This window comes from Phaethon aethereus, assembly GCF_964289735.1.
Source record: "Phaethon aethereus genome assembly, contig: HAP1_SCAFFOLD_72, whole genome shotgun sequence".
Taxonomy (NCBI): Eukaryota; Metazoa; Chordata; class Aves; order Phaethontiformes; family Phaethontidae; genus Phaethon; species Phaethon aethereus.
Window position 1 is genome coordinate 80230 of NW_028113995.1, and position 15274 is coordinate 95503.

Below are 15274 nucleotides of genomic sequence, written 5' to 3' on the forward strand. Positions count from 1 at the left end.
AAGTGAGAGATCTGTGGTGGATACAGGTGGTGTTGCCGAAACTGCTGTATCCTTGGAAATGGAAGCCAGTTCAGAGGGCTGTCATGGGGTGGTGGAGCTTACACAAGGGAAAAAGCAAAACAGTGATATATCTGTAGGTATCAAAAAGTGAAGGAGTAGGAGAAAACAAAAAGAAAAATCATTTACCTATAAAGAAAAAAGAGAGAAGGGAAGGGGAGGGGAGGGGAGGGGAGACGAGAAGGCAGAGAGGAAGTATGTGTGCCCTCCCCACCATTGCATGAGCAAATACATTTCCTCCATCCACCTTACTGCTCGGAAACAGCAAAAGAAAAAAGGAAGAAAAAATAATTGTACCATCTTCTTGATACTCATGGTCAGCTGCACCTTTCCAGCAACTCCACTGATGTCCCCTTTAGCCATGGAGCTGGTACATCTGACCATTTTCATCTTCCTGTGCCAGGTAAAATGAGGGAAGAGCGTTAGCTCTTAAATGGGATGAAGGACCATGGGAAGTGATTCATGGAAAGAATACCATACCATGGACATTGCTTTGGTCCTCCTGGAGGGAAGAGGATGCACAGGACTTGCCTTGATTGCCCAACTCCCAGCTGGGTCTATTGGATTGTGTCTCTGACCCATGCAGACACATGCAAACCCTTTTCATACCCTCTATGTTTATCCATCTCTGCTAACCATGGCAAATCCTTTTTTCTCCCAAAGGTGGGCTAACACCACTAAATTCCCCATGAGCCCTTTGCAGTCAATGAAGTGAAGCAGGTACCTTTGCAATTTGTCCTCCCTCTCTTTGCAACTTGCATTAATCTGAGTCAGTGCTGGTGACAGTCCCACTTTGGGTGAACAAAACCTCCTTCCAATTTTGTTCAGCTTCGTCCATCTATGTGCTCTCAAAGGTCCTGTGGGTGTTTACATGTCAAAAATATGCAAGTGAATTCAGTGCGTCAGTGGGTATTAAGAGTAACTCCTTCCTTTTAGTGCCATCTCCTGATTGATGGGTTTTCTAGCACGGCTGGAAGAAGTATATTAAGTTTTACTTCCCAAATCCTAAACTTGAGTAACTTCATTAGTTCACTTAAACTTCCCCTTCACAGTCAAGGCTTCACATAGTTCTTCCCTGGCTTTATTGTTCTCTATTCAATAGCAATTCAGAATCACAGAATCACAGAATCATTAAGGTTGGAAAGGACCTTCAAGATCATCAAGTTTAACCATTAACCCAACACCGCCATGCCCCCTAAACCATGTCCTGAAGCGCCACGTCCACACGTTTTTTGAACACCTCCAGTGATGGTGACTCCACCACCTCCCTGGGCAGCCTGTGCCAATGCTTGACCACCCTCTTGGTAAAGAAATTTCTCCTAATCTCCAATCTAAACCTCCCCTGGCACAACTTGAGGCCATTTCCTCTCGTCCTATCGCTGGTCACTTGGGAGAAGAGACCAACACCCACCTTGCCGCAACCCCCTTTCGGTAGTTGTAGAGAGCGATGAGGTCTCCCCTCAGCCTCCTCTTCTCCAGACTGAACAACCCCAGTTCCCTCAGCCGCTCCTCACAAGATTTGTGCTCCAGCCCCCTCACCAGCTCCGTTGCCCTTCTCTGGACACGCTCCAGAACCTCAATGTCCTTCTTGGTGTGAAGGGCCCAAAACTGAACACAGGACTCGAGGTGCAGCCTCACCGGGGCCGAGTACAGGGGCACGATCACTGCCCTGCTCCTGCTGGCCACACTAGTGCTGATACAGGCCAGGATTCTGTTGGCCTCCTTGGCCACCTGGGCACACTGCCGGATCATATTCAACCAGCTGTCAACCAACACCCCCAGGTCCTTTTGCGCCGGGCAGCTCTCCAGCCACTCCTCCCCAAGCCTGGAGCGTTGCATGGGGTTGTTGTGACCCAAGTGCAGGACCCTGCACTTGGCCTTATTAAACCTCATACGGTTGACCTCTGCCCATCGATCCAGCCTGTCCAGATCCCTCTGCAGAGCCCTCCTACCCTCCAGCAGATCAACACTCCCCCTCAGCTTGGTGTCATCTGCAAACTTACTGAGGGAGCACTCGATCCCCTCATCCAGATCATCAATAAAGATATTGAACAAGACCGGCCCCAGAACCGAGCCCTGGGGAACACCGCTTGTGACCGGCCTCCAGCCGGATTTAACGCCGTTCACCACAACTCTCTGGGCTCGGCCGTCCAGCCAGTCCCTCACCCAGCAAAAAGTGAACCTGTCTAAGCCACGAGCTGCCAGTTTCTCCAGGAGAATGCTGTGGGAGATGCTGTCAAAGGCTTTACTAAAGTCCAGGTAGGCAACATCCACAGCCTTCCCCTCATCCACTAGGTGGGTCACCTGGTCATAGGAGGAGATCAGGTTGGTCAGGCAGGACCTGCCTTTCATGAACGCATGCTGGCTGGGCCCGATCCCTTGGTTGTCCTGCAGATGCCCTGTGAGCACCCTCAAGATGAACCGCTCCATGATCTTCCCTCGTACAGAGGTCAGGCCGACAGGCCTGTAGTTCCCAGGATCCTCCTTCCAGCCTTTCTTGTAGACGGGTGTCACATTGGCAAGCCTCCAGTCTTCTGGGACCTCCCCTGTTAACCAGGACTGCTGATAAATGATGGAGAGTGGCTTGGCAAGCTCCTCCGCCAGCTCCCTCAGCACTCTGGGGTGGATCCCATCAGGCCCCAGAGACTTGTGGGTGTCCAGGTGGCTTAACAGGTCCTTAACTGTTTCCTGCTGGATTATGGGCGGGTTATTGGGCTCTCCATCCCCATCTTCCAGTTCAGGGGGCTGAATACCCTGCGGATACCTGGACTGGCTGTTAAAGACTGAGGCAAAGGCGGCATTAAGTACCTCAACCTTGTCCTCGTCCTTGGTGACAATGTTCCCTGCCATATCCAGTAAGCGATGGAGATTCTCCGTGCCTCTCTTTTTGTTGTTAATATATTTGTAGAAGCATTTTTTGCTATCCTTTACGACTGTGGCCAGAGTGAGCTCTTGCTGGGCTTTTGCCTTTCTAATTTGGTCCCTGCTTGACCTGACGAGATCCTTGTACTCTTCGTGAGTTGCCTGCCCCTTCTTCCAGAGGTGATAAACTCTCCTCTTTTCCCTGAGTCCCAGCAAAATCTCCCTGTTCAGCCAGGCCGGTCACCTTCCCCGCCAGCTCTTCTTGCGGCACATGGGGACCGTTTGCTCCTGCGGCTTTAAGATTTCCTTCCTGAAGACTGTCCAGCCTTCCTGGACCCCTTTGTCCTTCAGGACTGTCTCCCAAGGGACTCTCTCAACCAGTGACCTGAACAGGCCAAAGTCTGCCCTCCGGAAGTCCATGATAGCAGTTTTGCTGACCCCTCTCCTTACTTCCCTCACAACTGAGAATTCTATCATGTCGTGGTCACTAAGCCCAAGACGGCCTCCGACCACCACATCTCTCACCAGTCCTTCTCTGTTTGTAAACAGCAGGTCCAGCAAGGCACCTCCCCTGGTGGGCTCACTCACCAGCTGTGTCAGGAAGTTATCCTCCACACACTCCAGGAACCTCCTAGACTGTTTCCTCTCTGCCGTGTTATACTTCCAGCAGATGTCCGGTAGATTGAAGTCCCCCACAAGAACAAGGGACAGCGAATGCGAGACTTCTGCCAGTTGCTTATAGAATGTCTCATCTGTCTCTTCGTCCTGCTTGGGTGGCCTGTAACAGACTCCCAGCAGGATATCTGCCTCATTGGCCTTCCCCCTCATCCTTACCCACAAGCACTCTACTTGGTCTTCACAATCTTCGATTTCTATGCAATCAAGACACTCTCTAACATACAGAGCCACCCCCCCCACCTCTCCTTCCCTGCCTATCCCTTCGGAAGAGCTCATAGCCGTCCATTGCAGCACTCCAGTCATGAGAAGCATCCCACCATGTTTCTGTGATGGCAACTACATCATAGCTGTTCTGCTGCACAATGGCTTCCAGCTCCACCTGTTTGGTGCCCATGCTGCGTGCATTGGTGTAGATGCACCTGAGCTGGGCTACCGATTTCAACTCTGGCATGCCTCCCCTAGGCTCATCTCTAGTGAGCCTGGTTTTATCCCCTCCTCCCCTCCAAATCTAGTTTAAAGCCCTCTCGATGAGGCCTTCCAGCTCATGAGCAAGAATCCTTTTGCCCCTTGGAGTCAGTTGCACTCCATCTGCTGCAAGGAGGCCCAGTGCCGTGTAAACCACCCCGTGGTCAAAAAACCCCAAATTCTGACGACGGCACCAGCCCCTGAGCCATGTGTTGATCAGGTGTGCTTTCCTGTTCCTTTCAGCGTTCTTTCCTGTCACTGAAGGGATTGATGAAGACACTGCCTGTGCTCCCGCTCCACTGACCAGTCGCCCCAGTCGCCCAGTCACTCGCAAGTCCTTTTTGACTGCCTTTGGGCTTCTTAGTGCAACCTCATCGTTGCCAACCTGCAAGAACAACGATTGAGGCTTTGGACCCTAAAAATGAGGCTTTGGGCCTTCTAAATCAGACTTTGGGCATTAAAAATTACACTTTGGGCCCTTAAGGCCAGTTTTTGAAACTCTTAAGTGGGGTTTGGAACTTATAAATTAGGGTTTATATCCTAAAAATGAGGGCTTAGACCTTAAAAATTACTATTTGGACCCCAAAAAGGATTCTTTGGGCCTTTAAAATTGACGCTTTGGGCCCTAAAAATGAGGCTATCATCTTGAAAATGAGTGTTTGGGCATAAAAACATGGTGCTGGATCTTAAAAATGAGGCTTTGGATACTGAATGGAGGCTTTGGACTCTGAAAATGATGATTCAGGCTCTAAATTGAGGCTTTTGGACCCTTAAACAGGTTCTTCTGCCTTTAAGTCACAGCTTTGGACAGCAGCCATTTAGAGGCTTTGTGCCTTCAACATGAGGGTTGTGACTCAGAAAGGAGGATTTGGATGTTAAGAGGGAGGGCTTTTTTAGCCACCGCAGGTGGCCCACGGGATGGCCCATCGGCAGACCCACTTAGAGGATCTCCCGAGTACAGGTACAAATTGCATATAAATTGGATAAACCGGGCAATAAATAGGATGGTAAAGAGCCCTGGCTCTCCCCCAGGTGGAAGCAGAAAGTCCAGCCCAGCAGACCTGGGCTCAGCCTTGCTCGCTCTCCTGTCCCGGTCCCTTATGGCCCTGGGTGAAAGCTCCGGTGGCTCCCCTGCCCCTGCACGCAGGTGCTCTCCGTGCTTCCCCAGCTGCACCTGCACCCTCTCCTTTCCCCTCCAGGGACATTCAGGTCTTTACCACATTGCTCCCCGTGCTCGGTTGCCTTGTCTTGCCCTAGAAGATAGGTTCCTTTCCACAGTGACCGTGGAAAAAGTCCCTTGTGTGAAAAAGGTCCCAAGGGAAGGTTGCTCAGATGGCCCTGCTTCCAGCACCACGCTGGGCTGGTCTCAGAGCCATGGACAACTGTCAAACCCCTCTCCCCTTTTCCAGTGATGGACCGTTGGCAACAGTTAAAAAAGTCGACACTCTTTTGTCACTTCTCCTTTGTGTTTTTATTCATCTCTCTCCCAAGCTCCTTGTGTCCTGAAGACCAACGAGTTTCTGCAAAAGAAGAAAGACTCGTCTAAAACAACACTGCAGGTCTGGGGAGCTCTTTGCCCACACGCAGACCCCTTGGGTGGCTTCAGGTCGAGACACTGAGGGGAGGGCAGTTTTTTCTCTGCCTCGAGTTGCCCTTTCTCTGCAGCCTCTCTAGCAGCAGCACTTTGCTCCCAAGCGGTGCCAGACCCACCCAAAAAGCCCTTCTCTTCCCACTGGGGATGTAAAAGAGCAACGAGCCAGGAAGAAACAGTCCCCTCTCTGGCCCAGAGCAGCCTGGCGGTTAGTTAGGCCTCCCCAACATAGCCAAATAGCGTGGCCTTGTGTGTTTCCTGAAGCTACAGAAAAGAGGGCAACGTTGGAAAAGAAGTATCTCGCCCTGGTGACGGAAGAGCCCAAGGTGGGAACTTAGCCATGAGATCTCTTTCAAGAGTCCCCACTGTCCCTCTGGCTCTGCATTTCTGCAAGGAATTAGCACCCAAGAACACCACAGATCTGAATCACGTACCCGTCTGGCCACCTCAGGCGCTGCCCCCTCTGCTCCGGGCACCTCCAGCCCTCATCACTCCAGCCAAGGCCACTCCCTCCTGGAGACCACTGATCTGGTCTTCAGTGGGTGGCATTGCGTAGACCTGGACGCCTCGTACATTGATGGCACCAGAAGGGAGGGCTCAAAGCTGTATCCTGCTAATATGGTCTTCTGTGGTTCTTTCAGCACTGACCAGAACGTCTCAGGCCTTGATTTTAGTAATTGTGCTGTCTCAGGTCCTGGTGGTTGTGGAACGAAGACCATGTAGGTGAGCTTCCTAGGCAGCCTGGCTTCAGAGCTCGTTGGTGATAATTTTCTTCCAACGGGAGCTTTCTTTTCTCCTTGTCTTCCTCCTCTGCACCGCTGAGGCTTCACTGCCTGCGCTCGGCTCTGCTTTGATGCTTGGCCTTTGGGTGCAGGTTTGCCCTCGGGTTGGCCGCTCACAGGCTGCTTTTTCCCAGACGAGTCCCCTGGGATCGCTGGCAGCCGCCTGAAAGGACACAATGGGAGGGGTCTGCCTGAGGACACGATGGGCTTGGCGCCGCATCCTGCCCCTCTGAGCCATGTGCCTGTTTGGGCAGCAGCCGGCAGCTCAGCCGGTGGCTGCACTCGGCTCAGTTGAGGAAACCCCCTGAGCCGGGACCCTCAGCTGACCCGCGGCTGTCCCCATGCACAGCTCCGGAGGCCACGCTGAGGCTCTCCTGAAGGGCCGGATAGGAACCAGCCCTGTGAAACAGGGGGCTCCCGGCAGCCCCATCCCGCTCCTCCAGGCGCTGCCTTCACCACTGTTGGGCGGCAATGTGTTTGGGGCTGGGGAATGAGCTCTTGCTGGGTCAGAAAGTGACCCTGTGCAGACGCCAGCCCTGAGCTTCCAGAGTCACCTGACATGAGACTTCTTCGTCTTTTCCGCCTCCTTTGTTTCCCAGAGCTGCGGGGCTTCATTAGGAGTCAAGCTTGAGCAGGCAGGCAAGGGCAGTTCAGCAAATCCCGCTGGGCCTGCGAAGGAGGAACCTTGTCAGAAGAGCACCTCTGGCGTGCTGCCAGCTGTGGTGACACGTAGAAGGTGCTCAGGCCTCTTCCCAAAATATCTGAAAGGGCCGTCCTGCTCCTCCCGCAGCCAGCCTGGCAGCGTCTCTTGCCCAGCTCCTCATTGCCATGGCGCAATGTGGTTTTGTGACCGTGTTATCAGCGCCAGATTTGGGAAAGAGGAGCTGGGTGGTGCCGGTGATGGACAGGGACCCTTGCAGAGGGGTCATTTCCCAGGGGCCTTGGACTGTTCCCTTGGGCACATCCCACGCTGGGGTTCAGTTTTGTGGAAGCCAACGGGTCGTTTGGAGAAAAGGCTGTGCTGAGCTGTCATGAAGCTTTGGCACAAGTCGGAGCCTTTTGACAATCACTCATCACCGAAGGATTTTCCCCAGTGTATCAGAGAAGCTGGTTGGCTACGCTGTGGAAAGGAGCCAGGAGCAGCTTTACCGTTTTTGTGCTGCCTGAGAGGTGGCAAGACCTCTTTTTTCTTCCACTTGTCCTCACCAGGGGCTTTCCTCAAGGCCTTGAGAGGGTCCCTGGGTGGTGGTTTGGGCACAAACTCCAGTTCAAACCTGGAAACAAAGAGGTGACACCAGCATGACCCGCGGCACCTCCAGCCCGTGCCACTTGCCGCGATCACCTGCTCATAAGCAGATTTTGGCATTGCACAAAAAACCTCTTTTTTTCCCCAAGCTGACTACACCCCATCCCCAAGGAGACTCCTGGGAAATGGAGTCACCCTGCAAAGAAGTCCAGGCCGTGATGGGAAGACAGAGTTGCCTAAAGTCCTCCATCCTCCGCATCAGATCTGCCTCACAGGAATGACTGTGGGCTGGGGACATGTCGCTGCCTGGTGCCCCCGTGGCAGGACACCTGAGGTCACATGCAGCAAATGCTACCAAACCACGGCTGAGCAACTAGAGGCTCCATCCCGCAGACATACTCACTCAGGAAAGATGATGACGCGGCCAGAAAATGACAGTGAGGCCACAGGTGCCACCTGGGACACCACCATGTCCAGCAGCTGGGGGACCTGCAAATGGAGGAGCACAAAGATGACACGATGTCCTCAGCATGGCTGAGGCACTTGACATCGGAGGAACCCAAGGCAGTGAGAGTTGGTAGGACCGTAGCTCTCAGCTGGCCCGAGTGGCTGGTCATGTCCTGGTGGGCCACATGCAGGCAGTTCTGGGGCACTGCTGTGGGACTGGCCAGGCCGTGGGGAAACCAAAAGGCTCACCTTAAAAACAGCTTTTTCCAAGTTCTCCTTCCCAGACATCCTCTCCAGGAAGTTGTAAAAAAACTTCATTTGTACCCTGCTGCCTTCGATGAGAAGCACCCCGACTTCCCTCAGGACAAGGGCGACGTTCTCCCCCTTCCCCAGGCAGTGAGAGAAGAGGGTCATGGTGCCTTGGACGCAGGCCTCAACTTTCCGCCGGGACACAGACGCGGCCATGGCCACCTTGGAGTACTTGAGGGGCTCCAGCTCCTTATTGCCTGGAAAACCACACGAGGGGGGAGGTGGCGTTCGCTCAGTGGCCCTTTCATTCCCAAGGCATTTCCCAAGGGCTGCGTATTGCAGCCATTGCCCAGAAAGGCCCCGTTTTTGGACCTGCTCCGCAGAGGGAGCGGTTTGCTTTAGAGAAGCGTCTCAGACCCAGGGAAGGGACACGATACCCCCCTTCACCCGCACTGTGCCGCCAGCCAGGGTTTGCTCTGCCATCTTACCAGGCAGGTAGTCCTCATCATCCGTGAGGCTGTGGACGCCTGCAAGGTTCCTGGACAGGCGAAACATGGGCGTCTGGATAATGACGGCCTCGTTCCCAACCTGGGTCTGTGTGGTGACCACATCGAAGGAGCCGAGGGCGGGAATTCGGACCCCCTGCGAGTGGAAGACAAGGGAAGGGCCGAAGGGTGAGGACTGGATGGAGGGAAGAGCTGGAGGTGACCCCGTCCAGGGATGGTGCTTCAGGCTGGATCTGCCCACTCCTGCTGTTCCAAGGCATGAGCTGGGGCAGTGGGGAGAGCTTTGGGGAGCAGCTGCTGAGTGCTCCCCGTCCCTTTCCCCCTCCAAAAAAGCAGTGCTGGTGCCAGGCAGCCTGAGGGCATCCAGGTGGTCTCCAGTGACGGGGATCAGCCCTGCAGTACGGTATCACCCAGCAGAGGTGATACCACGCTTGCCAGGAGCATTGTTGTCCATTGGTGGGGACTTTGGGAGTAACTTTCTGAGAAGGTGCAGAATAACTGCAGCCCATGTCCCACGCTCATGGGGACTCCCCACCCCTCTGTGTGGACAAGGAGTACACACGCGTTGACCCACCTGCCGCAGCAGGAGCTGTTGTTGGACGTAGCCGGCCACCGCATCCCAGATAGCTGTTCGCTCTGGAAAGAAAAGGAAAATGAGGTCACGCTCTGCACGCACCGCCTCTTAACCCTCCAGCAACCCCTGAGCTGTGGTGCGGTGGCAGATGCAAAGAGTCATCATCGTCCCCAGCCCCAAGTGGAGACAACCCCGAGACATTTGCAGTGCTGAGTCTCCCCCATGCAATGCTGCAACTGTCGGTCATGACAACGGTCCTGTGGTGGCTGTGGTTGCCTGTACCTTTGGTGGTGATGCTGGGCATCATGAAGGTGTGCTCCATCCCGTCCCAGAAGTCCATCTTGGTCTGCCTCACGCTAGCAGGTCGCTCTTTAGTGGTGATGGCCATGTGAGAGCTCACCTCTGCGTTTGTCCTATGCTCCAGGGTGCAGGACCCTGCAGCCCCTTTTGTACCACACTGTGACACCACGGTGACACAACCAGTGCTGACTGTGATGTCACCACTGTGACATGACCACCCCTGAGCTGCTGACCTTGGTGACATGGATCGCAGGGGACCAGCACCTCCTGGTGCTAAACGGGTATTTTTTTAATGCGGTTCAAAATCTTTCAATGGCCCTGTAGCTTTCTCAAATCAACTTTGTTGACCTAGAAATGTGGTGGATGGGAAGCGACCTGGGCTCTGTCCTTTGGTGGAAGCCATAGGAATGACCACTGTGTGCTATGTGCTAGGCTTCATTTGGAAAAGGAGTAATTATCCTGTCTACAGGCTGTCCCGATCCAATGCCCAGGGAGGTTTCGATACGATCCTGAGAGCAAGATTAAGACACAAACGAGGTCAAATGCCGTATACCCAAGACAGCTGTTATTATCAAAAGTAAAGAATTAGTAGTGATAGGACAGAATGGAATAAAAAGACAGAAATCAAGCAAGCATTCGGGATAGTGTTACAAGAATAGTCACCACCATGGATCCACAGTGTCCTGGGGTCCAAGTCTCTCGATGTTTTCGGTGGTGGGAGATCGCACTCGGAGGAGGCCGGCACGCACACAAGTGCTTGTCTTGGCCGTCCCTTTTGTTCTCATGCAAGGCCGGCAATTTAGCACATCTTTGCATTCCTGCATATGCACATACACCTCACGGTGGGTGGCTCCAGCCCCGCTCCTCACACGACTATCGCATGTCTTGTAGCCGTTATCTTGGCAGGGTGTTTTTCATCAACCGGAGATCTCTGTGGCCATGTAGCCATCCTTATCCTGGAAAAACAATCTTTGAGACAAATGTTTTACGATTCGGTCTCTCACAGCATGCCGTGGCTCAAAGATTGCTTCAGGACCCATGGCTGTTTTCAGAAAAGGTGTTTACGTAGAAAAGGCCAGAAAAGAGCATTTCATATAATCTGCACTACTGACGGTGTGGTTCGATGCACAGCGTGGATTTGTTTAACATCTTCAGGTGAAACAGTGGTTACAAATTTCGTATTGGTTACAGCATGTTGAATTGACTGTATAAAGCACGGAGTAATACAGGGTAAAAACAACAACATGGCAAAACCACATAACAAATAAGACTCTCTTAAACCAGGGGCCACCTGAGAGCCAAGAAAAAAGTCAGTGTCCCACCCTTTGCATGTTTGGACAGGAACATGGGCCAGTTTTCATATGCCTGCGGTAATGTGTTTAAGAATTTTCATATTCCTGCGGTAATGTGTTTAAGAATAAAAACTTAGAATCATTCAGTTTACCACAAACACCCCCTTCTTCAGCTAGCAGGTAATTGAGAACCATGCGGTGTTGGAATATGCTGTCTGCATTTGTGTGGCCTGGTCTGCTAATCGATCCAGGGCACGGGCCGTCAAGGGGCGAAAAAGAACAAGGGGTGAATTAGCCCCACGTAACACACCCCAGTGTGCCCAATTTGGGGGCAATTGCTTGCATGCATAATGTCCACAGATCCAATAATGACCTTTTAATGCTGTCCTGGTTTCAGCCAGGATAGAGCTGGTTTTCCTCACAGAAGCTAGTGTGAGACTGTGTTTTGGATTTGGGATGAGGAACTGTTGATAATGTGCTGATGTTTTGGGTTGTTGCTGAGCCGTCAAGGACAGTCCAGCTTCTTGTGCTGGCCTGCCAGCGAGCAGGCTGGGGGTGCACGGGGAGCTGGGAGGGGACACAGCCGGGACAGCTGACCCAGACTGGCCAAAGAGATATTCCCTACCATACGACGTCATGCCCAGTACATAAACTGGAGTTGGCCGGGGGGGCGGAAATCGCTGCTCGGGGACGGGCTGTCGATCACGGGGTGGTGAGCAATTTCTGTATTGGGCATCACTTGTTCTTATACATTCCTTTGTTGGTATTATCATTATTGTTCCCTTCTTTCTTTCTGTCCTATTAAACCGTGTTTATCTCAACCCACGAGGTTTTTCCTAATTCTCTCCCCCGTCCCACTGTGGGAGGGAGAGTGAGCGAGCGGCTGCGTGGTGCTTAGTTGCCGGCTGGGGCTAAACCACGACAGTCCTTTTTGGCGCCCAACGTGGGGCCCGAGGCTTGAGATAATAACGGTTGCAGGTCACAATATCAGTTTGATTTGCATCATGCTCTCGTCTTTGCTGTACATGTTAAGGATCGGTGTTGGTTTCTGCGGGCTGCTGTACTCTGCAATGATTAGTAATGTCTCGCCTGTGAATTTTGTTTTTAGAGCACTGACCTTGAGCTTAATGTGGTATCATCTGAGCTCTGTACTAAAGCCGTTACTGTATTTTGGCTACAGTCTTGTGGAGACGATTAGCAATTATACTTCTGCCTCTGAAAGGTTTTTTATGGAGGAAATGCAGAATGGTACCTTTGATACCCTCTATCATAACATTTCCTCCTTCATCACAATAATTTTTCAGTATTTTGAACACCCTTGGCTGGTTAAAATACCTCTATTGCTACTTCTGGGGAACATGGTTTCAGTTTTGTCTAAGGTTGGCAAGCAATTTAAGAATATCACCCGGAGATCTGCCCCAAGGCTGGATAGTTATGAATGGCAGGGTGTGTGGAACAGCATGGGCAAATGCCTGGGGCGGTGGGCACCTCCGGTGTTTTGGAGCTTCACTCCCGAACAAGTGCAGAATCCTGATAAACTAGCAGAATATCTGGAAGAAGTATGCTGTCAGCCTGGCAGCTCCAAGGAGACACAAATCATTGCCATGTGCTGGGGCCTGGCCCATGCCTACCGAACCCTATTTAACACTATGCAAAGGGGAGAGGGGCTCTCTGGGTCTGATGGCAATGTGGCAGGCACTGTGACTACTCCAACGTCTGTAGCAGGCACTGTCACTACTCCAACCCCCACGGCGGGCACTGCCACTACTCCAACCCCCACGGCGGGCACTGTAGCTACTCAGACTGTTGCAGCTGAACCAGAGAACCAGCCCATCCCGGTATCAGTTGCCCCTGTACAAAAGAAGAAATCTTGGAAGCGGAAGTCAGCTCGTTTAGTAAGGGAGGAGGAAGATCCTGCTAAGAAGGAGCCAGAGGAAGAGAGTGAGGAGGCAGAGTGCTCTGAAGCAGGGCCATCACAAGCACGGAAGAGGGAAGAGAGCGAGTCATCGCTTGAAGAGGAGGAAGAGGAAGAACTTATAAAAGAGACGGTAACTACCCGATCTCTATCCCTGAGTGAATTGCGAGATATGCGAAAGGATTTCAGCCGTCGTCCAGGTGAGCACATTGTCACCTGGCTGCTCCGATGCTGGGATAATGGGGCCAGTAGCCTGGAATTAGAGGGTAGGGAAGCCAAGCAGCTGGGATCCCTTTCTAGGGAAGGGGGCATTGACAAAGCAATTGGAAAAGGTGCACAAGTCCTCAGCCTCTGGAGACGACTCCTATCGGGTGTGAAGGAAAGGTACCCCTTCAAGGAAGATGTTCTATGTCACCCAGGCAAGTGGACCACCATGGAGAAAGGTATCCAGTACCTGAGGGAGCTAGCGGTGCTGGAAGTGATTTATGGTGACTTGGACAATGGACAATCATCCAAAGATCCAGATGAAGTCAATTGCACGCAACCTATGTGGCGGAAGTTTGTACGGAGTGCACCATCATCATATGCCAACTCATTAGCAGTAATGGCCTGGAAGGACGGAGAGAGACCAACGGTGGATGAATTGGCTGGCCAACTCCGGCAATACGAAGAAAGTCTCTCTTCCTCCCTACGGGCCTGCGTCTCTGCTATAGAGAAACTGTCCCGAGAGTTCCGGCAATTCAAAGAGGATATGCCCTACCCTCCACCCATACGGACCAGTGTCTCAGCCATTGGGAGTAAGCGCTCTTCTGTTCAAGAGAGAAGATATAGAGGATACACACCACGAGCCACCCTGTGGTTTCAATTGCGTGACTACGGAGAGGACATGAGGAGGTGGGATGGAAAACCTACCTCGACCCTAGAGGCACGAGTACGCGAGCTGCAAGGAAAAACAATTACAAAAGGGGGTTCAGGTTCCTCGAGGAAAATCGTCGCTCCACTTTCCAGTGGGCAGCTTCCCAGAAAGAATAGAAGAGCTGATCTCACCTCTGATCCTCTTGAAGGGACTTCTGATTCCTATTTACAAGAAGTGGGTAACGAGTACTATGAGCAGGATTAGAGGGGCCCTGCCTCCAGCCAGGCGGAGGAGAGGGACAACCGAGTTTATTGGACTGTGTGGATTAGATGGCCTGGCACATCAGACCCACAGGAATATAAGGCTTTAGTGGACACCGGTGCACAATGTACCCTGATGCCATCAAGCCATATAGGGGCAGAACCCATCTGTATTTCTGGAGTGACAGGGGGATCCCAACAGCTGACTGTACTGGAGGCTGAAGTGAGCCTAACTGGGAATGAGTGGCAGAAGCACCCCATTGTGACTGGCCCGGAGGCTCCGTGCATTCTGGGCATAGACTACCTCAGCAGAGGGTATTTCAAGGACCCAAAAGGGTACCGGTGGGCTTTTGGTATAGCTGCCTTGGAGACGGAAGAAATTAAACAGCTGTCCACCTTGCCTGGTCTCTCAGAGGACCCTTCTGTGGTGGGGTTGCTCAGGGTCAAAGGACAACAGGTGCCGATCGCTACCACAACAGTGCACCGGCGGCAATATCGCACCAACAGAGACTCCCTGATCCCCATCCATGAGCTGATTCGTCGGCTGGAGAGCCAAGGAGTGATCAGCAAGACTCACTCACCCTTCAACAGCCCCATATGGCCAGTGCGAAAGTCTAATGGAGAGTGGAGACTGACAGTAGACTATCGTGGCCTGAATGAAGTCACGCCACCACTGAGCGCTGCTGTGCCGGACATGCTAGAACTTCAATATGAACTGGAGTCAAAGGCAGCCAAGTGGTACGCCACCATTGATATTGCTAACGCGTTTTTCTCGATCCCTTTGGCAGCAGAGTGCAGGCCACAGTTTGCTTTCACTTGGAGAGGTGTCCAATACACCTGGAATCGACTTCCCCAGGGGTGGAAACACAGCCCTACCATTTGCCATGGGCTGATACAAACTGCACTGGAACAGGGTGAAGCTCCAGAGCATCTGCAATACATTGATGACATCATCGTATGGGGCAACACAGCAGAAGAAGTTTTCGAGAAAGGGAAGAAAATAATTCAAGTCCTTCTGAAAGCTGGTTTTGCTATAAAGCAAAGTAAAGTCAAGGGACCTGCACAAGAGATCCAGTTTTTAGGAATAAAATGGCAAGATGGACGTCGACAGATCCCAACGGATGTGATCAACAAAATAACAGCTATGTCTCCACCAACTAGCAAAAAAGAAACACAAGCATTTCTGGGCGTTGT